Source organism: Pithys albifrons, chromosome 3 (genome assembly GCF_047495875.1).
Source record: "Pithys albifrons albifrons isolate INPA30051 chromosome 3, PitAlb_v1, whole genome shotgun sequence".
In the NCBI taxonomy this organism is placed as follows: domain Eukaryota; kingdom Metazoa; phylum Chordata; class Aves; order Passeriformes; family Thamnophilidae; genus Pithys; species Pithys albifrons.
The window spans coordinates 43,716,157-43,737,224 of NC_092460.1; the positions used below are offsets into that span (position 1 = coordinate 43,716,157).

Genomic DNA, 21,068 nt, shown 5'->3' on the forward strand with positions numbered 1-21,068 from the left:
GGGAATAAATGGCCAAAAGGTCACAGATGCAATTCTGGAATAGCTGGATGTAAAACAAGCAGAGGATTGAAAACGGAGAAGGGTTAGGAAGGCGAGTTGGGGCAGCGAGTGGTGGGGAGGGGGTTTGCGGGGATGGACAGGGGCATGCGGGGGTGGCCGTGTGTCCCCCGCGGCCGGGTGTGTGTCCCCGCGGCTCCCGGCAGAGGGGCGGGCGGTGGGTGGGTGGATGTTCCGCGGCCGGCGGGGCTGCGGCTCCATCGCTGCCCGAGGAGCTGCGGTCCCGCCTGCCAGCTAATCACAGCACTGCGATGGGAAATGTTGTCATGGTTTGGAGCGCTCGGATGAGTTTAAATTGCACATTTTACTGGATTTTAATTGCAATTATCTCTTCGTATAAATAACCTGGTAAATATTCTTTTAACCTCGCTGCATGAAAATACATTAATTTACAATCACGCTAAGATTTATAACTCGGGGATTTTCTTTGCAAATGATGGGCGGATTGCAGCAAATTCTGTTCATCAGTCCGTGGCTCCTCGGAGCCTTTTCCAGAGGCCTCACGTGGTCGCCCCACGACACACAGACGGCAGCATTAATTAATATTCGTGGCGGGTTCCCGGCAGTGAAGGGGTTAACGCGGCCGCGCCGCCCGCGCTCGCCACTCGCTTTTGCTGCTCCTTAATTAATCATGCGCTGCCCCGCGATTTCAATATGGAGATGGTTCGCAATTATTGATGAGCCCGCGGGCTGTCCCGCGGTGCCGGTGCGGGACCGCACAAAGGCTCCTTCTCGCCGCGCACACGCCGGAGCATCAATAAATAACGAGGCAGCGCTTTTGTTCCCGCAGTGCCCCCGCGGCGGGGCCCGGCCGGCGCTCCCGCTGCTCCCGCCGGGCGGGAGGGCGGATTTTCCAGGGAAATAGCGCAAATGCCCCCGGATCCCGCGCCGTGCCCCGCGCTGACCCCGCGCACAAACATGGCCGTGCTCGCCCGCCCCTCCCAGGGCGCTCCTCCCGCACATCCCGCTCTCCTGACGGATTGGGGCTTATTTATTTTTACTTCCTTCCCCGCTTTTAAAATTTATTTATTTTTTTAGCCTCCTTTCCTCCCCCGCCGCCGTGTCCGCATCCCGCAGCGGCTCCGGCAGCCGGTCCCGCGGGCCGGGGATGCTGCGGAGCTTCCTCGCTGAGGAGCAGCCCAGGATGGGAGGCGGCAGCGCCAGCGGCAGGGACCGGGACTGGGCTGAGCGGTGGGGATAACGCAGAGTCAGGTGCAAGGCGCACGGGTTTGGGGTTTGAGCACCCCTGGTAAAATTAAACAAACGGGGAAGCCGCGAGGCAGAGCCGCGTTCGCTGCGGCAGCTGCGGCGCTGGGCGAGGCGAGCGCGTTGTGCGGGAGCGCGGCGGGGATGGAGGGACGTGCCCCATCCCCTGGGACACCCCACGGGACGTGCCCCATCCCACGGGGCATGCCCAGGGCCAGGTGTGCCGGCACAGCCCGGCCGGGCACCCCCGGGGTTGCCGCACCGGGCTCAGGGTGCGGCTGCGGAGGGAGCGAGCCGGGCCAAGTCGGGCTCTTCGGCCGTGGCGAGGGCGGGTAATAAAAATAGAGCTCGGGATATGATAAACAGCACGAAAAAATGGCAGGAGGATAATGTTTACTTTTGAATCCTTGGCCCGCTACCAAACTGGCGCTGGTTTTTAGGTTAGCAGAGGTTGGAGGAAGGGCCAGACTGAGGCGGGGCTTTGCTGCTGTCAAGGAAAAAAAAAGGGCTGCAAATTGCTGTTCTCAGCTTTTTCTCTCTCCTCTCCTCCACCCCCGCCCTCCCCCGAAAAAAGGCAGTGCTTTCTCTGAGGCTGTTAAAAATGATGCAGAATTTTAACCATCTGCTGTACCCGGAGCTCTTCGCTGGGACTGCAAAGCTGATTTTTTGCAAAAGGAAGACATGGCAAAGCTTTCCAAAACAGGAAGCTGTTTTTTAAGCATGTAAATATTTCAGGAAAACCTGTCTTTAAAGAATGGTTCTATTTAATTGCGGGTTCAGAAATGGGTGTTAGCAGAAGTGAACTGTTTTGGTCTGTTGTGCTGGGGAGTTTGCTCAGACACAGGTGTAGTGCTGCGACACTGCACAGCTTTGCTCAGAAACACACAGTGAGGGAAGCTCTTTGGGTTTGTAGCCATTTGGGTTTTATTTCAAGGCTTGCTGTGGAAGTGCCTCAGATGTAGCTGAATGCAGCAAAGTCTGTTCTTGACCAGCTGCATGTGTACATATGGGAGTAAAATTATTTAATGAGCAGTGTGGAGACTGGCAAGAGAATCATGTCACAGCCACGGCCTCCTGAGCTACAGCAGCACGTCCAGTGCACAAAGGGAGACTATTTCTAAATAATAACGGACAGGAAAAACGCTCTTGAAGTGGTGAAGCTTAAAGGAGAAAATAAAAGCAATCTTTAATGTGAAATCCTTACTTCTCGTAATTAGATAAACTGTTTAAGTGCCATGAACAACAAATTAAATATTTCAGATACTCATAAATCAGAATATAATGTTTGTCTGGAGTAAGAGCTAAGAAAATTGGAGGTTATTGCCTCATAATTCATCTGCGTATTTAAGATCAATTAGCCAGTTATTGGAAAAGGAGATTATAGTGAAATATTTGAGGCATGCAGTTCCTTTGAAAATGCAGTTTGGGTTTTCTCTTTAAAGATCTGTCAAGATCAGATTGTTACCTCAACTTACTGGTTAGTATTTGTAACTGTGAGGGCTGTATTTTCTTTAAATGAAACATCTACAAATGAGTATTAAGCAAAGCATTTACTTTCTGAAGCCAATGTAGAGGCCCAGCTAAAGCTCTTCATTCAACTTTAATTTATGAAAAGGGTTGTGTTGCAGTGTAGATGTCCTGTAGACCCCATACATTTTTTTATTTTTAAAGGTGTTCTTTATCACCTGTTGCCTGCACAGAAAGAGAAGGGGGAGCCGAAAATGCACGGATGGTGCAAGGTTTTGCAGGGCTCGTGTTGTTCGTTGTTTCACTACCAATTGGGAAAAAACAGCTGCTTTTTTCCCTCTGTTTTAGGTGCCCCAGAAACTGTACAATATGTGTGCTTTCAGGCAGTGCCAGGGGAGCATAATGAGGTGTTTAGTCACAGTTTGGATGTGGTATTGGTGGAAAACGGTGCAGGAACTGTGGGCTGGGTTTGCAGGGGAACAGTCCTTGTAATCCAAGGCTGCCTAAATCCCAAGCTGGTATCCAGGCAATAGCGGCACTAAATTCTGTTTGCTTTTTGTTAGCCTGTTGTCTGCTGAGCGTTTTCCTTTCCTTGCAGCTCTGCAGCTCGGCTGGGCATTCTGGTGGGGAGGGGGTGTTGTTGTTTTGGGTTTTTTCCTTCGGTTAACTCTTGGATTCCTGTTGGCTCCGGTTGTTGCAGAGCATCTCCGTAAATAGGAATGCAGCCTGGAGTAAGTGTTCCCAGACGGAATCCAGGGCTGGGAGCGCTCCGAGGGGTGAGTGGGAGAGCAGTAAATCCCAAATACTGCCGTTTGCCCTTCCTGGGTGTTTGGATTTAGAAGTCAGTGGTGGACTGGAGCACTCCAGCCTGGTGGGTTAAATGTCTCACCTGATATTCTGCTGCTCAGAGAGCAAAGATTTCTGTGGGAATAACCAGACCTACAAATACTGAAGTATTGATACACTCAGTAAGTTAGTTGTGTTTTACTGTGTGCAAATCTTAGCACTGTGCAGGCTCTGAGATTCCAGAATTGCTCACTGGAACCCCGTTAGGACTCAGGACAGAACAGGCTGGGGACACCTTGCTGAGTGTGAAGTGCAGCACTTGTGACAGTGTTGGGGTTTGTGGGTATGAAATTGTACATGAATAAATGCATAGAAGGTGCTGGGCTTACAAAATTAATTTGGATTTGGCATGATTAGTGTACTACCGGTAATATATGTTGACATCTCCTAACACACATCTTAGCATAACCTCAGTATTTGGAGTTTACTATTAATTTGTTCTTTCAGTGAGGATAATAGCAAAAAACTGTGGATTCAGGGCGCATATTTAGTTCTAAATTTAAATAAACAAGCAGCTTATTTTTTGTTGATTTCACAGACCTAATGAAAGCAGAACAACAATATCTTTGTGAAGTTATTTGCAAAAAAAAAGTGAGCTTAAGTTGCTGAACCCTAAATATTGTATTTTTGTGTTGTTGAATGCTGGAGCTGGTTATTTGAAAATAATGGGGTGGGTTTTGAGATATGAGAGGAAATTTGTTTTATTACTTTGTATTCGTATTGAATATTTTCTGGTTAAATAGAATATGAAGTGTGGCATAATTAGTGTTGTTTACCTAATGAATTAAAGCCAGCAAATGACACAACATGCAAAACGGTTTATAGCAACAATCAATTTCCAGATAGTTCTATGTACTGCTAAATGATCAGTCAAATAAATTGTATGAAATATTTATAATAAGAGTAAGGACATGTTGTGTGATACTTGCTCTGCAGTATCGTTATTGCTGTGCTGCAGGTACTGAGATCTGAATGATCTGATAACCTGGGAGAGTGTGTGTGTTACACAGGCTGGGAGAGTTTTAGTTGTGTTTTTGTGGGGGTTTTTGTTTGGTTTTTTTGTTTGTTTGTTTGGGGTTTTTTTTTAGTAAAGTCAGAATTAGACCTGCCTGTCAAATCCATAGAACCTCACCGACTAAAGAGAAAACCTCTGGGATGTTTCTCTCAGCTTGTCTTGCGTTGTGGTCTGTTACTGCTACAAAATATATGGGCTGCTCTGAGGGTTCTCTGACAAGCCCCTGACTTGGGAATTTTTCCAGTACCAATGGATAACATGTTACATAAAACTCTAAAAAGATGTAGCTGAAGGGCTCAGTTATGCTCGTAGCATACAACACCTTTGCAGGATTTTTTTCCTTTGGCTGGAATAGAGAGTCAAATCAGGCCTACTGAATCTGTTTGAAATGAAACAGAAAATAAAAAATTATATTTGAAATATTTTTTAATTATTTGCTTCTAATCTGCCTAAATAAATCAGCACTGTGGTATCTGGTGTCCAGTAAAAATGTCCATTAAAAATGTGGGGTTTAGTTTGTTTCGGGTTTTTTTAGGGCCTGGCTTGGAAAGTGTATTATGGTCAGTATAAAAAAATGAGGCAGAGGAGGGTGTGGCTGTGCTGGGGGGCTCTGGGGCACTTGTTACGCAGGCAGTTTGGTGATAATGCTGATTTACAATCTCAGTTCCATACAATTGATGTTAAAACTCTGTTTCTGCCTTGGCATGTTTTTAGCACTCTTTTTTTTTTATCCCTCTGCTGTTGCAAATATATTTTGAAAACGTGTGAGTTCTGCTGATACCATAAGTGAAGATGAAGCAACTTCTTCTGTAGTGAAACCACTCACCAGTGTGGTTACAGAATCTGCTCCCACATCTCCTGGCTCATATTTGAGCTCATCATCTCCTAATTATGTACCCTTGTGCAGCTCTGAGGAGCAGCACGTGTGGGATGTGGTGAGGTGTTCCCAGCGCTGGGAATTGGGAGCTGCAGGACCAGGGGCTGAGCGCAGCCAACCCCCCTGGGAGTGGCCCTGGCCCAGGGGTGACACACAGCTCGTAACCCCTCGGCATTATTAAATGGATTCTGCAACCACTGATGCATGGATGGCAAAAAGATAGCCAGATGAAAAAGGAAATGGAGTTACGTCGTAAAACAATGTCTTGCAATTTAGGCTCGTTCTAATTATTGGTCGGGGTGGCAGAAGAGCAGGTAGCAAAGTAAACAGGCTTGGGTTTAGCTGTTTTTGTGAATTCTAGCAATGCATGGGCAGTGCTGTGTCAGGCACCATTGCTAACTCAGAGGGCAAATGGGCTTGCAATGGTTCAAGTCAACTTATCTGTTTTTTGCCATTTTCTTTGGCCACAGAAAACAAAAGTATAAATTACTGTGTTGGATCAGATCCACAGTCTGATTAATGCCAAGTCTACCCTGACATTTCTTGCAAAAGGTTGATTGGTAGGAGAGTGGAGGGTGAAGATAACAGACACTGGATGCTTCTGGAATAGCCTGCCCTTGTCAGAACGTGGGCCAGGTGGGTCCCTTGGCCAGTGGCTCCATCGTGGCTTTGTGCAAAGGCCTTTATGGTCTTTCCACCCAACAATCCCATTTAATGCTCTATTTTTGTAGGCTGTGAATAGAACTGTGTTTTGTCAGATTCCCACTGATGTCCCTTAACGATGGACTGTGGCACTGATTTTTGAATGCTCAGTCTGCATGTTGTAAAATAATATATTCCCATAGTTTATAGTTGCTGCTTTTTTAATTTAACTGAATCATTTCCTGTTCAGGACTCGAAGTAGGCATGTCAGACTATAATTCCATATTTTAAAGCTGTCTCTCTGTTGTCCTCCCTGTTGTTCATGTGCTCATCATCATAGACAGTTTGATTCCTTTGTCCTTCATATATGGCAGTCTCTTACAAGTTACATCACCTGAGTCCCCTGCCCTTGCGTTCCTGTTCCTTCTGTACCTTTGGTGAGGTAAGGCAAGGAGTGCACACAGCACTCTCCAGAAAGGTGTTTCCCTGGCACTGGGTATTAGAAGGATAATGTTTTCAATACTGGAGTCTGTTTTCCTGCTTGGCTTGTCTGACATTGCTGCGTATCCCTGAAAGCTTTGGTCACCTTGTGACAGTGGCACCCAGGTCTCTTCCCTTTGAGAATGTTGCAATATGATTTCCTTAGCAATTATAAAAAAAAATTCTTATATTCGACATGTGCTCAACTTTCTTAAACCCAAATACCCTCCCCTTGCTTGTCAATTTTGCTACTCTTGTTTTGCAGCTGATCTTTCTAGACCACTAACTAAAATTTAAAAGTTGATACCAGCATGACCTCTGCATGCAGCAACTACTAACCCTTCTCTTGCAAATGTATTTTCATTCTACAGTTTACTTTTGGCTGTTCAGCTCGTTTTTAATTGTCATTCCAACTTTCAGTTATGATTCCTGCGTTTTCTTTATGGTCTTTGTGAGTCACACGGTCTAAGCCCTTTTGAAAGTCCAACTAAACAGTAATTTCTTCTGCAGAGGCACTCCAAGTGAAAAAAGACATATTTTTATTATGTTAGCAATGCTGGTTTTCTCTCCATTATGTAATCCCTGCTCAGGCATTAAAATTATAGTCTCTTACAGTAGCCTTGCAGAGGGTTTGCTAAATCACAGAATTCGTTGGCCTGTACTCTGGCCCATCAGTGGTACCTGTTTTGGAGTTCCTGCTCCCCCTCATTCCTGACAGGAGAGCACAGAGGGGTTTTGGAAGCTCTGCCTCCAGCCTTGGGCCGCTTCTGAAAGCCTGCCCGTGTCCTTGGGGTAGCTTTGCCTTCAATCTGTCCACTTACTGCAGCACTCTCTGCTTTGCTGTCTGCTGCTCTTTCACCCTTTACTTGCAAAAGAATTGATTAATGGGATTTGCTCTTTGAAGGGACCAGAGGGGACAATTTGATGACTCAAATATCACAGGATTTTCTATCTGTATTAAGCCTGATAACTTCTTTTTAACCTAAAAGGTACCTTTGGGTCTGTCTGGATTTCTGGGCATCAGGAGATAAAGGGTGTATCTTAGAATATGAGGTAGGGTTAAAATTGCTCCACCCTCCCCCAAAAAACGGGCTATGCAAGAATTTTATGTCACCAAATCATGTTTTCTCTGTTTTTCTGTTCTAGAGAAGGGACATCTCATTCTATAACTTTGTAGTGTTGTTTTTGCTTCTCATCTCGGAGGGAGAGTGCTGCTGGCTGGTGAGAAGGTGAGCAAGAACTGGAAAAGAAATACTAGCAGTTCCCACTGGAAGAAGTAGCGGATATATAATATTTTTTTAATGAATACCCCAGATCAGGAACCCAACTAACAAGAAATGTTAATATGGTCATACGGGATGAGAAAGGGTGAGATTCCTCTTTTGTGTGACTAAATAGCTCAAGGTCATAATCAGCCATTATCTTTTCTGCAGTGTTTTTGTCCTCTTTCTTTGCTCCCCTTTGTTTCCCAGATTTGCCAGACAACTGTTGTGCAGTCTTCCTGCTTCTAATGTATTGTCAAAAAATTGTCCTTATGTCGCTGGTTCAGTCCTTATGCTCTCAATCTCCATTTTAAAATATTAATTTCTAAATATATTTTTTGTTCTGGTTATTTCAATCCAGTGTTTTGCTTTTTGGAAGGGGTACCTCTTTGCCTAGGCCTTTGCCCAGTGCTCAGGTGGCCCTTGCCCACCTGTTACCCCCAGCCCTGCCCATCCTTGCCTTCTGTGGTGCTCCAGGCCCTTGTTCCTTGGAGCCTGGCACTGCTGTGCTCCTTTCCAAGCTGCTGGTGAGCTGGTGCTGAGCTCAGCTGTGTGACCCCTGCAGGGTTTGGCTGGTGCTGAGCTCGCTGGGCCAGGGACCCAGACCAAGGGCTTGCCCGGCCTGCCTGCCATGCATTATTCCTGTCTTTTTCTTATGGAACCTCTGACATAAAATTCAGCTTCATCAGAGGAGCTTCTACCTGAGGGTGGAGAAAGGAAAATGCCTTAGTCTGGACCTCTCACTTCCTCATGCTCTGTTCCTCCAAACCTGGGCGAGGAACTGATGGCAGAATCTGCATTCCAGGGAGCTCCCTCAGCAGAGGGGAGGGAACCAGAGCAAAGGGAGCCCCCTCAGCAGAGGGGAGGGAACAGGGGACAGAGCAAAGGGACCCCCCTCAGCAGAGGGCAGGGAACCAGAGCAAAGGGAGCCCCCTCAGCAGAGGGTAGGGAACCAGAGCAAAGGGAGCCCCCTCAGCAGAGGGCAGGGAACCAGAGCAAAGGGAGCCCCCTCAGCAGAGGGCAGGGAACCAGAGCAAAGGGAGCCCCCTCAGCAGAGGGCAGGGAACCAGAGCAAAGGGAGCCCCCTCAGCAGAGGGGAGGGAACCAGAGCAAAGGGAGCCCCCTCAGCAGAGGGCAGGGAACAGGGGGCAGAGCAAACGGACCCCCCTCAGCAGAGGGCAGGGAACCAGAGCAAAGGGAGGCCCCTCAGCAGAGGGGAGGGAACCAGAGCAAAGGGAGCCCTCTCAGCAGAGGGCAGGGAACCAGAGCAAAGGGAGCCCCCTCAGCAGAGGGCAGGGAACCAGAGCAAACGGACCCCCCTCAGCAGAGGGCAGGGAACCAGAGCAAAGGGAGCCCCCTCAGCAGAGGGCAGGGAACCAGAGCAAAGGGAGCCCCCTCAGCAGAGGGTAGGGAACCAACGAGGAGCAGAGCACAGGCTGGGATCATCCAGCAGCCAGGGAATGGGAGGTGAGAATGGAAAGGAGCACTCCTGACTGGCCACATTGCATCCTGTGTGTTACCAAGGCAGCATTAATTGAGCTGTTTCAAGAGATGCTTCTGTTAATATTCATGTTAATAATGATGTTGGAAGATATTATAAAAAAGTTGGTAAGAGAGAGCTTAATAGCCATAAGAAGTGCTTATTTAGCTATCGGCATATGTGAATTTGTATTGGCAGCATATTTTCAGTTTATTTCCCTTGTTCTCCTCTTTGCAAGTCAACCATCACGGACTCAGCAATTGTCTACAGCAATAGGCCACTTTTTTGCACATCTACAGAATATTTTAAGAATCTCTTTATTACTAGCTACAAAAAAATTCAGTTTTTAAGAACCGTTTTGAGAGCCAAACAATTTTATAAATAAACTCAGAATTTTTCAGAAGGAGATATAAAAGGAAAAATTGTATTGAGGCAATAGTTCTCACATAAAATATTTTGGTAACTTTAAAAATAACTTCAAAACAGCTGGCTGATGGAGAATAACCTGGGTTTGAAGCATGAATTTGTACAGCCTTTGGCTCTGGAAATAATGTGGCATTGAGCTGTGGCAGCTTAAGGTGTCTCTTTCTTAAGAGAGGTGGGGGGAAGTGAAATGATTTAGTGACTGAAGAGAGTTGCCACTTGCGTGAGCTCCATCCCCGGGGATATGACCTTTTTAATCCTCTTTAGTTAATGTATTGGTGATCTTTACTTAGGCAGAGTAAACAGTGCTGTGTGAACAAAGGGGAGGTCATGCTTCCTGCATTACACTCTGACCCTGGGGTCGCGGCCTTTGTTCCCTGCTCAATGGGAATTGCTCTCTGAGGGCCACCACCAAATGGAGAACTAATTTCGGCACGTGCTGGCAGAGAATGGCAGAGTATCAGGTTTGCCTGGAGTGGAGTGTGCCACAGCCCCGGCGAGAGGGAAAGTCCAACCTCTGCTCTTTAATTGCCAATGGCCGTGGCACTGAATCCCTCCTTGAACTGCATGTACTGCTTGGGGCTTCCCCCTGTCATTCACTTGTTCTGTTCTCAGCCTTTAAACAGGTTTTTTTTTTTACCCCCACCAGATTTTTTGCCTAAGGAAGAAGCACAGACTAGTGAAAATTAGCAATTTTTTTTCTCTTTAAAATGAGTGAGAAAGTGCAATTGCAGTCTGAGCTTGGGCCTATGAGGGACTCGTTCCTTGGCCATGGGGAACACGATGCTGTGTCCCAGCAGGTCGTATCCACAGTGCTGTGACCCAACAGGTCGTATCCACAGTGCTGTGTCCCAGCAGGTCGTATCCAGCACCTTTTCCATCACTTGCTCTGTGCTGCATCAGTGCACACACGCAGGGCTCTCCGAGGCTGAGCACAGGGCACTGAGCCCAACAGAACCAGGACTTGTTCCTCTTTATCACTAATTTTGTGCCATTTTTTGGCTTCCAAAGTATCTGGTGGCAGAATGTGACACATCCCATTTTTAGCTGCTGTGACCAGGAAACACATAAACATGGAAGCTGAGAGAAATTGCCCAGAAGACTTGCTTATAGAAAACCATCACCTTTCAACAAAAGATGTGAGTTATTTTTTATCTATATACTCTTCTTTGCTCAGCAGTGAAATCTGTGACATACAGTGTAATGATTTTATGATCAATAATTGTAAACACATACCTTCAGTCAACATGCTGCTTTCCTACATTTCTTTATGCTATCAAAAAAAGCAAACCCAGAACCCCCTAATTGCTGCTGACAGCCAAGTTGTGTAAAACATATCAGATTGGAACTAAGCACAAAAGGTGTCAGAGTGTTGGGGAGAGCCTGTAATGTTCCCATCACAGAAATAAGTAAAAGTACAACAGCAAACTCTGAGGCTTCTGTGGCATCAACAGCAATAGGATTGAGGTAAAACTGTGTCTGCATTCCAGTCATTTCAAGTAAAACGTTATGTCTGCAGTTTTCTTGCAGTTGTATTATTCAAACAAACACTTCCAATAATCAACTTTTAGATTAAAACCTGAGTTCTGTAACACAGCAGAATGAGCTCTTGCAACAAGAGAGGTGGCCCAGCAACTGAGACCTCGTGCCCTCTGAATGAACAGTGGCACCAGAGCTGAGCCAGACAAGTGATGCTGAGGGCAGGATACTGCAACAGCCCTTCTGTGCCCTTTGTTGTTACTGGGAGTCCAGAGCCCACCAGCTTTGGATGTCAGTGGAAGACAGAGAGGAAAGGTGTATGCACCTGTTTTCCAAAAAGATAATATTGATAGCTTAGATACATCTATTCCTCCTGAGTGTTGCTTAGTTATAATTAATACATTTACTAACAAAAATACAAAGTTCACCCCCCTTCACCACATGTCCTTCAGCACTAACTCTGCTTTGCTGTTACCTGTGGGAATTTAGAGACTACAGAGTTTCAAGGCAGTGTCAGTTGCATTATTTTTGGGGCTGTTATTTTTGCTTTAGAGCATTGATATGGCTGTGCTTTCTTTGGAGGTGATGAGCTGTAGGAGAATTTTAAAATGTGAATAGCAGCTTGGAGTTAAAAAAGTTCAGTCAATACTCAAGTTTTAAAATACTTATTTTTCCCCAGGAAGATACAGAAACCTTACAAAAACTGTAGCAATGCCCGATGCACGAGAAAACTAATTTTTCTCAGTGAGTGTGGAGTATTTCAGCATTCAGTGTGATAATGTGGGATGCTGTTGTACAAGTGCCTCTTCTGAAAGCTGCTTAGCCAGGGGAGCCTTTCGGATTTTTTTTTTTGCTTTGAATGTTCCTCACTCAAGCCTCAGGATTTTTTTTTTCTATTTTACTGTTTAAAAAAATAGCTTTCTCTTTGGTAAAATTTAGATTAATTGAATAGGTAGAGAATAGTTTTATTTTACTGCGTGAACGTCATTCCTCGGCTTTTCTGTTTCTGGCACTGATTTCTGCAGCCAATGGACCTGGTAAAGCTTCATGGTAGGCAAGATTTTCTCATTTTCTAGACAAAGATGTTACCGAAATTAGAAATATTAGCTGCTAAATTTGATATCAAAATTATTTCCAAATGTGGCCCCTGCAGTGAAAATGAAGTAGGAACCATTCACATTTAACAGCCTTGTCTCTTGAACAACTCATGTACACCTGAATATTCTGCTTTTAATACTAAACCATTTCTATCCTGTTGTTTCCTTGATCCTTTGGACAATGATTGCAATGTAACTGTTTAAGTAGAGAAAAACATGAAAAATTAAAAGAAATAGTTCTGTGGAACATGGGTTTGGTCAGGCTTCAGGTTTGTTATGGAAATTAGGGAGTCAGTTCTTCACATTTTGAAGATTAACATTTTTCTAAATGTTGGGCTGCTGGATATCCATTCAGGCCCAGTGTAATTTGGCAAAATTCATTTGAAGTGAAGGCTTAATTTGTCTGATTTGTCTGGTGTGAAAATCTCTCCTTCTGCCTCTTTTCATTGAATACTTGATTAAAAAAGAAGCATGTGAAAGTTTAAAAAAGTTACTTGGGTAGAGATATCTGCATGTCATCCATTGGTGTGTGTGGTTTTGAAATTAATATTCTGGGGAGCAGAAAATACGAGCCAGGCATGGGTTGCACCTGTAAAAATAAAGGGCTGCTGCTCTGGGGACTGCCTGCTCTGTTTTCCTGTGGTAAGAGGATCCATCCCTGTGTTTGGCACCGGCTGGCCTCAGCCCTCGGGAAGGGAAAATGCAGGGCAGCCTCAAAAGGCCCTCTCGGGTGGGCAAAGGCAGGGCTGGGACTGGGGGGGCTCAGGCACAAAAGGGCCTTTTCCAGGAGATTGCCAATAATTGCCTTAGACTGCCTGAGGCTTTGGCCACTCACTGACCAGTGGAACCCCCCCAGTAATACAGAACCTGACATTCCTATTAAACTATTCCCCTGGATGTGTGGGACACTCGACTCTTTCTGTGCAGGGGAAGTGCCGTTTGAAAGCAAAACTGGCATTTTCCTGTTGTAATTCACATGTAACCCTTTGTTAGTAATCTTTCAGCTGCATTATAAAAATAGTGTGATTTCTACTAAGCAGGAAACCGAGTATTTCTACTGAATATGTTATCTGAATATTAGTTTAGAGTCCTGCTCTGACAGTGGTCACTGGGCTGTGGCAGTGTCAGGGTGAACAGAGGGGACAGAGGAGCTGAGTTGGTTAAAATGCTTTTGGGGGCAAGTTGGAGCCGGTTAATTTTATTACAAATAAGTGATGGAAGTAATACAGGCTTTAGACACCGACTTTGATACTTGGCTTCAAATTTTTGTAAAAGCAGCTGCATTTCTGACAGACTCAGGGACACACTCTGTGTTGAACCCAGTCACTGTCATCTCTTTTTCCTGCACAGTTTTCTTACTAAGTTCCTTGTTGGCATTAGGAAAAACTGTACAGTGTTCTTGAAATTTTTGGTGGATCAGGAAAAATTTTTTGCACTGTATTTCTGCTGATAGTTTTTTCTGGGGATACAAATTTAAGAGTTGACCTTTTAACATTTCAGTGCTTTGATCAACCATATTACATCTCCAGTAAAATGCTTTTTGGGCCCTAAGAAAAAATGGTTAAATTTGAGACTTGAAAATTCCACAGGTTAGTCACTGATATCCCCTGGGAATTTTCAGTATTCTGAAAAGGAAGTGTTCTTAAAAAACTGGAAAACATGGTTCACTGAATAAGTCTGGAAGCAGCTTTTCACAATTAACCCCCTTTCTTTTTTTTCTTTTTTTGGGATGCCAGTGTTAGCATTTATACTGCACTTTATTAGTGTGGAAAAAGTAGCAAAAACCTCACTGGATGTTTTAAAGATATTTGTGTTGGCTTTGTCAGGATGTAATAACTAAATTTTACTAAATTTTACTAAAATTTTCTAAATTACAGCACACAATCTGTGGAGATGCAGATTGATCTTTTGAGAAATGAAACTGGGAATTAGGAAAAAAATATTTTCTTCATTAAGCTTCTGGTTTGTTGGCAACCCCCAAGTGACCTTTCCTTTTTAAACCTCTTTTCACACTGTATAATGCAATAGTGATATAAAAAGGGTGTCTCCTCTGCCTCTGTTCTTGCTGCCAGATGGGAGAGCACGGGCAGGGCATGGAGGGCCTCAGTTTCCCTCTCCCTGGGAGGGCACCTGTCTGGGCACAGGAAATAAATCCATTGCCACTTCTGGGGGGACACCTGGTTTGCTGAAACCCAAACTCAGCACAGCTCCGTTAAAGCTGAGTTTGTAAATTGAGGCATCCCTTCAAAACACAGAAATGCACGAAACTTAATAATGCGTGTGGGACAACTGCAGTAAGTGTAGCAAGACAGACAGGAAGAAAAAAGATGATTCCCAGGAAGACAATTCATGGAACAAAAATTCTATGAAGTATTGTCCTTTTTTTCCCAAATACAAATTATACCTGCAGCTGATAGAAAAAATGTAGAAGGCTGTATTTATCTGCCAGATAAATATGTGAATACTTTCAGTAGGTTCATTATTCTCTTGACATCATATTTTATTATAACAATAATGTATCATTACCGTTCATGTGAGATTTTTTTTTCAAGGAGAGGTATTTAAATTTAGCTGTGCCAGTGTATGTTCCCATGTGACAGTCCAGTGATCCTCAGATATTCCAGCTGGACTGAGCAGGCTGAGCTGCCCTTCGTGTATTGTGTACATGTTGGTGGTACATGTTACCATGTGTTGTGTACACGTTAGTGGTACATGTTATCATGTGTTGTGTACATGTTGGTGGTACATGTTATCATGTGTTGTGTACATGTTGGTGGTACATGTTACCATGTGTTGTGTACACGTTAGTGGTACATGTTACCATGTATTGTGTACATGTTAGTGCTTTAATGCACGAAGGAGACACGGTAACTTGACCTGGAGAGCTGATTTGGCCACGTAAAATAGATCTGAGACTGATCCCCGCTCATAAGCAGATCGTGCCCCTGTGGATTCTTCACCTACGCCCATTTTGGGCTGTCTCTGTGTGTACTCACTAATTGCTGTGAGTGTGATGCTGTAATGGACGTCCCTTTTGATTTTCTTACAGTTCATGCAAATTTTTCATCTTTAGTAAGATTTCACTACCAAAAAAACCACGGAGGAATTTGTGTTTTATGTAATTTTTGTTTGTTCTGCAATTCACTTTGTTAGGGATTGTTACACTCTTTTGTATTAAAAAATAGATCCTTAATATCAGAGAACGCCGACACTGGGCAGCTCTTGATTACTTTAAAAACCTTTAAGAAATTTACAATATAAAGGTATTTTAACCCCCTTGTAGACTTGAGAAATTCTGTTTCCATGATAGATTTCACAATATATATTTGTTTACTTTTCGTGGCTTATTATTCTGTAAAAATCAACATTTTCCTCCCCCCCCCCCCCCCCCCCCCCCAATGTGAGTTCACTTTTTCTTCCCTTTTTTTTTAAATATATAATTTTCTTTTTGTAATCTCCCGCAGCTCTTTCTGTGAGGCGCTGGGCAGAGGATTGTGAGCAGGGATGCCCATTAGAGGAGGGCAGGGGAGGGTTTGGAGCCGCACAGCCTGTGCTGCAGGGCCGTGCTCCCGGGAGTGCCGGGACAGCATAGACAGGCAGGGACAGGCAGGACAGCCGGGCAGGGCCGAGCCCGGGGACAGGGCTGGGCACACCCGGAGCCGGCACAGCCACAGCGGGGCCAGTTCGCCCACACGGCCCTGCTCGGGCCGGGACTCGCTGCGGCTGCTGCGCCACCTTCCCATCAGTGGGCACAGACACAAAGGACACATCGCCCTCGGGTAGAAGGTCTGTACAGTCCAAAGAAAGGAGGCGGAAGGGTTGGAAGATAAACCAAATTGTGTCCATAGCACCTTAAAAACCTGCTGGTGCAACGCCCCACTTAAGGACGGACGCCTTTCTTAAAGAACCCCCCCCAAAACTCTGCTTGTCCTCCGGTCAGACTTTCACTGACGATGGTACCAATTGAATGCCAAGTTTTCTATGAAACGTTGTTAAAATACAGTCCTGGAGGAAGTGTTTTTATAAAATGCTTCATTACAGTCTGAAGGGAAGGGTGTGGAAATAGATCCTTGTTCAGCTTGCCTTTACAGTTTGGAACTTTTCAGAATTGTCTGTATTGGGGATTTCAGTGTGTTTCCCCCATAATTTAATAGGCCACTGATCCAGTGGAATTAATGCAAGTTGTGCAGCAGTGGACAGAACTTTCCCCAGTAACCTGCACACTGTGTGATTGCTGTCTTTTCTCTGGAATACACCGACTGTAATCCTACAGAGTGCCTGTGCTGCCTCTGGGAGCCACAGACAAGCCTGCTTTGCTTTTAGACATGCATTTTAATTATTATTCTTTATAATTCCTGGAGAGGGACTTTAAAAAGAAAAACTCTCTAAATGTTAAGCAGAGCTATTCTTGGTGAGGTTTTTTGTAACATGCACTGGAATTATTTTAATGATACAATTAAAAAGAAAAAGGGGAGGGGAAATTTGTACTTTTATGGATAACGTAATCCTGAAAAAAAGATATGTTTGCTTGGATTATTTTTTAGAAAACGTACTGGATCATGTTTCACTAAATATTTCTGGAAGCTGCTAGACTAGAAACTGCCCCATATTGAAAATGAGCTATATTGTCTGGAAAGAAAAAAAAAAAAAAAAGTAAAAAAGCTGATTGGAGATGACCTGAGTGTGCGTGTCTGTATCACACCGAACTGAGACCAAAGAACAAGAGATGCCACTCCGAGTTAAAACAGAAGGAAATGAATTGGTGTTCAGCAGAGGTATTTATAGTGAGTTTCCAATAGACAGAACCTGCGATAAAGAGAGAGGTTATAGAATTATGTAATATTATAAACTGCAGTGTGGAAATACTGGCTTACTACTGTGTACACAATTTGAATTTATTCAGGCATGCTCAATCTTAAAATAATTCCTTCACTTCCCTTTTTGGAATTCCATTTATCTTAAGTGAAACTTAGAAGTTGGACTTTGTGTAATTGTCTTCCTCTTTCCTGAATCCTTATTTTTTAATATTGCAGTAATGTAGAGTTAGACAAGTTTCAGTCTGATCTCCCTACTGTGGGGACAGACAGAATGCATTAATGTATCTGCTGGAGGAAGGGGAGCTGTGAGTGCAGGAATACGAGCCATAATTGTGTAAAGGCGAGGTGCCTTTAACCCTCCAAAGGCACCGGAACTATCCGTGTTAGTGGTGGGCAAAAGCAGGGATGAACCTTGGTTGTTTCCACGTTTTTAATACAAAAAGTGAGAAATGAAGGGGTAGGGGTAGAGCATAAAGAACATCTATATTTTATACAGAAAGCGTACAATAAATAAGGAGCTAAAAATTGTGCCTGATAGAGGCTGGAAAGTCTTTCTGAAAGCTGATTTAATACAAGTAAAATACTGTGAACTAAGCTCCTCGTATTCTTAAGTCCGATCCTTCCCTAAAAAAACCAGGTCTGCCTTTTATTTTACATTGGCATTAAAAGTTGTTGACTGCACTATCACATGTAATCTCTTTTTTTTTGTTTTTCTGTGCAGGGTTAACTTTCTCATTTGGGCATGTTCTGGAATCAGAAATGTTGTGCCATTATTTTAAAACAAAAATTATGAGTTTTAGCTAGACTTTGTGACCAGCTGCTGCTAAGGCTGTTATCCAGAAATTTTGCTTGTTTTTACTCTTAACCACCCAGAATTTATGCACACACATCCTCTGCATCCACAGTCTGTATGCAGTAGAGACCAAAGTTATTAGAAGAGGTCAGAATTACTAGGTGTCATTTTACTGAAGTAAAAATTTGTGGGAAAGTATCCATTTAAATATCTTGTCAACTATGTCCTGATAATCTCTAGTTATGCTTTTACTGTAATTCCCTAAAAATAAATATTAAAAACATTTGTGGTTTCACACCATTAAAAAAAAAAAAGTTGGTGAGGGTAAACCATAAAATATATATTTGGCTTACAAAAGTAATGTTTATTCTCCTCAGAACGCCGGTGGCTGAGCATTCTCTGGAGATCCGAGGCTGGATCGAAGTGTGTAACAAAGATGCCCTAAATGAGGGAGTTGCTGGAGCTGCAGCAGGGCCAGCCCGCTCAGGAGAGCCCCCCGTGCCCTGCTGTGCCCTCTGGATGTGGCTGCTGATGTGAGTTTGAGGGCAAAAGGATGCGAGTCTGGGCTGGGCACAGGGAGCTGGGCTGGGGGGCCGTGCTGGTCCCACTCAGGCAGGGCTCGTCCTGCTGGAGCTGTGCCTGTGGCTCCAACGGCTGCAGCACCTCCTGGCACACCTGGGCACGGCATGGAGCCTCTGACACCAGCCTTGCCACAGCTGGGCACTTAGGTGCTGCACTTACAGCAACCATGTGAGTCTGTGGGAGAAGGAAATGCATCTTGGAAAGGGTCTCTGACTCCGGAGCTCTCTGTTCCATTCTGCAGGACTCTGTGCTGGAGAGCAGCCTCTTTGGATGGGATAGAAACTCATGGCTATGACTTCTATTGCAGTTTTTTCTATCACCTCATTATCAGTATTTAATGGAGGAAAATATCAACCAATATATTCTTTTTCCTGAAGAATATTTTACAAACTCTTAGAAACACATGGTTTTGACTTTTCTGATCAGTTGATGCTGCTTAGATGCTTTAAAAGTACATTAGGAAAGCAGTGATAGCACAAGCAGAATCAATAGAAAGTGAGAGGGACAGCTATGACTTTCCTTAAGTAACTATGTAATCCTTTTTTTCTTACGATAACATATTTTCCACAAAGACGACTCTTCAAGGTTGAATCCAGTACAGTCTCCTCCCTCCCCCTTCCTTCCCCCCCCTCCAGTGCAGGGTAAATCAAATGCTCAACAACATTTTTTTGTTAGGAAAGCACATGAAAAACAATTTTGAATATACCAATACCAGGAAAAGTCTCTATATTTTTCTTTCAAGAAGGAGATCTCATTGGCTGAGCGGAATGGCGAGATGTGACGCAGAAGGACACTTGGACGGTGGAAATGCTGATGTATGCCAAAGCAGGCGCACCAAGAAATGCTGTTGCTATGAGAGGAACAGAGGGAGAGAGAGGGAGGGAGGGACAGACCGTGAGAGAGCAACTTGTGCAGGCCTTAGTTTTCCTTTTTGACTTGTAGCAGGGAGACTGCAATGTCTCACATTTGCAGCGAGAGGATTTAGGAGCTTCCAGTGGGTATTTTCATCAGGCTGAGCGTTTAGAGGAAGGGAGGGAGACAAGAGAGATACAGGTCACCTTAGAGTACAAAAGCAATTGGAAAGTAGGAGGCTGTATGTACTGAGCCAATGATCTGTGCTATGATAGATACACAAATTAGTATGGCAGATGAAGCAGCTTAGCTTATTATCCACTTGATGGTACTGAGACGTACAATTCAAAATGACAAAATTAAAATGCAGACACACATAGACACACACACAGACATATATTTATAATGACCCCACCTTTTCAGTTTATGAAATATCCAGCTGGGATACCGGCATCTCTTGTGTAGCATTCTTAAAAAGCTGCAATAAATTCACCTTGTGAGTCCATTAGCCAGATAAGGGAGAAAATGATTTGCAGAAATTTTTTTTTGTCTCTCTTCTTCGGCAAAGGGGAAAAAAGTTTGTGCTATGAACTTAGCCTAGCAGTTTCTGGAACGTGAGCCAAAAGGGGCAGGAAGTTGTTTTACAATAGTGTTATAGTGATCTGCCACAAATGGAAAAAGCCAAATGTTGGACTCGGCAAAGAGAAAAAACATCCTTCTCCCCCTCGTTTGCCTCCTCTTGCCCCTTAAGAGAGAAACAGGGAAAAGAAGGCTGAGCCAGAAGTTCTTTTCCTTTTTTAATTACTGCTTGTAAGTAATGGAAAGATTATCTTACTTGCATATTCCATGGCAAGCACGAGGGAAAGAAGTATCAAAGGGACGTTTAAAAAAATGCACTTGGTAACTAGCAATGGGACTTTTGGCACAATTCCTTGAGTTTGCTTGAGGTTATGGAGGGGGATGGGAAGAAGAAAAGCAAGTAGATGCAGTACGTTTTCTTTTAAAAAAGCAGGGAGGAGAATGGAGGCAAAACTATATAAAACTGTTTTTTATAAGGAAATGTGTGTTGATCCTCTGAAGCCGAATCCTCAGGCATTTGTGGCCGGTCCTTGCAGCTCGGTATGTTTTTTGTGAGTGTGTGCGAGCGCTCTCAATCAAACAGCAATCATGGCAGCTGTTTTTCTTCCAGCACAGCAGTTGAGCTGTCTCGCCCAAATGCTTATCAGCTTTTGACTCGGTGCCAAGGGAGTTATAAGGGCCAAGCAGCCTGAGCTTGGCTGTGCAGCTGGTTTGGAAGTAAGGGCATGAGAAAACAAAATCACAAAGTTTTTTTGTCACATACAGTATTTACTTTTTCCAATAGTCATTTTCAGTGGGGTTGGGGTTGGTTTTGTGTCCTTGGGGCTGCTGTGTCACCCAGAGCCGTGTGGGACGCGTGGGTGTGCAGGGAGCCGCTTCTCTCCCCGTGAATCCCGGCAGGTATTTCCGTACAAACCTCCCCGCTCCCCCCCGCCCCAGTTAAAAGCTTCATCAGCCGCACTGCCTTGTCAAGCACGGTACCCAGCGTGGGTGAATTTACATTCCAGCGCAGCCTGTGGTGCCCGGGTGCCCATCGCAGCCCGCGGGGGTACCCGGGCGCACCGCGGCGGTGCTGCCCGCGGTGCGGGGGCTGGAGGAGCCTGTGCCCGGCCCC

The 21,068-nt window shown here is 44.6% G+C and overlaps 1 long non-coding RNA gene across 1 annotated transcript; it reads left to right on the plus strand.

Annotated features, from left to right (window-relative positions):
- Positions 1–1,253: 1,253 nt before the first annotated feature.
- On the plus strand, positions 1,254–8,140 carry LOC139669355 (uncharacterized). Its single transcript, XR_011697248.1, has 3 exons — positions 1,254–1,269; positions 7,580–7,643; positions 7,737–8,140. It is a non-coding gene; the product is annotated as an uncharacterized lncRNA (long non-coding RNA).
- Positions 8,141–21,068: the final 12,928 nt, after the last annotated feature.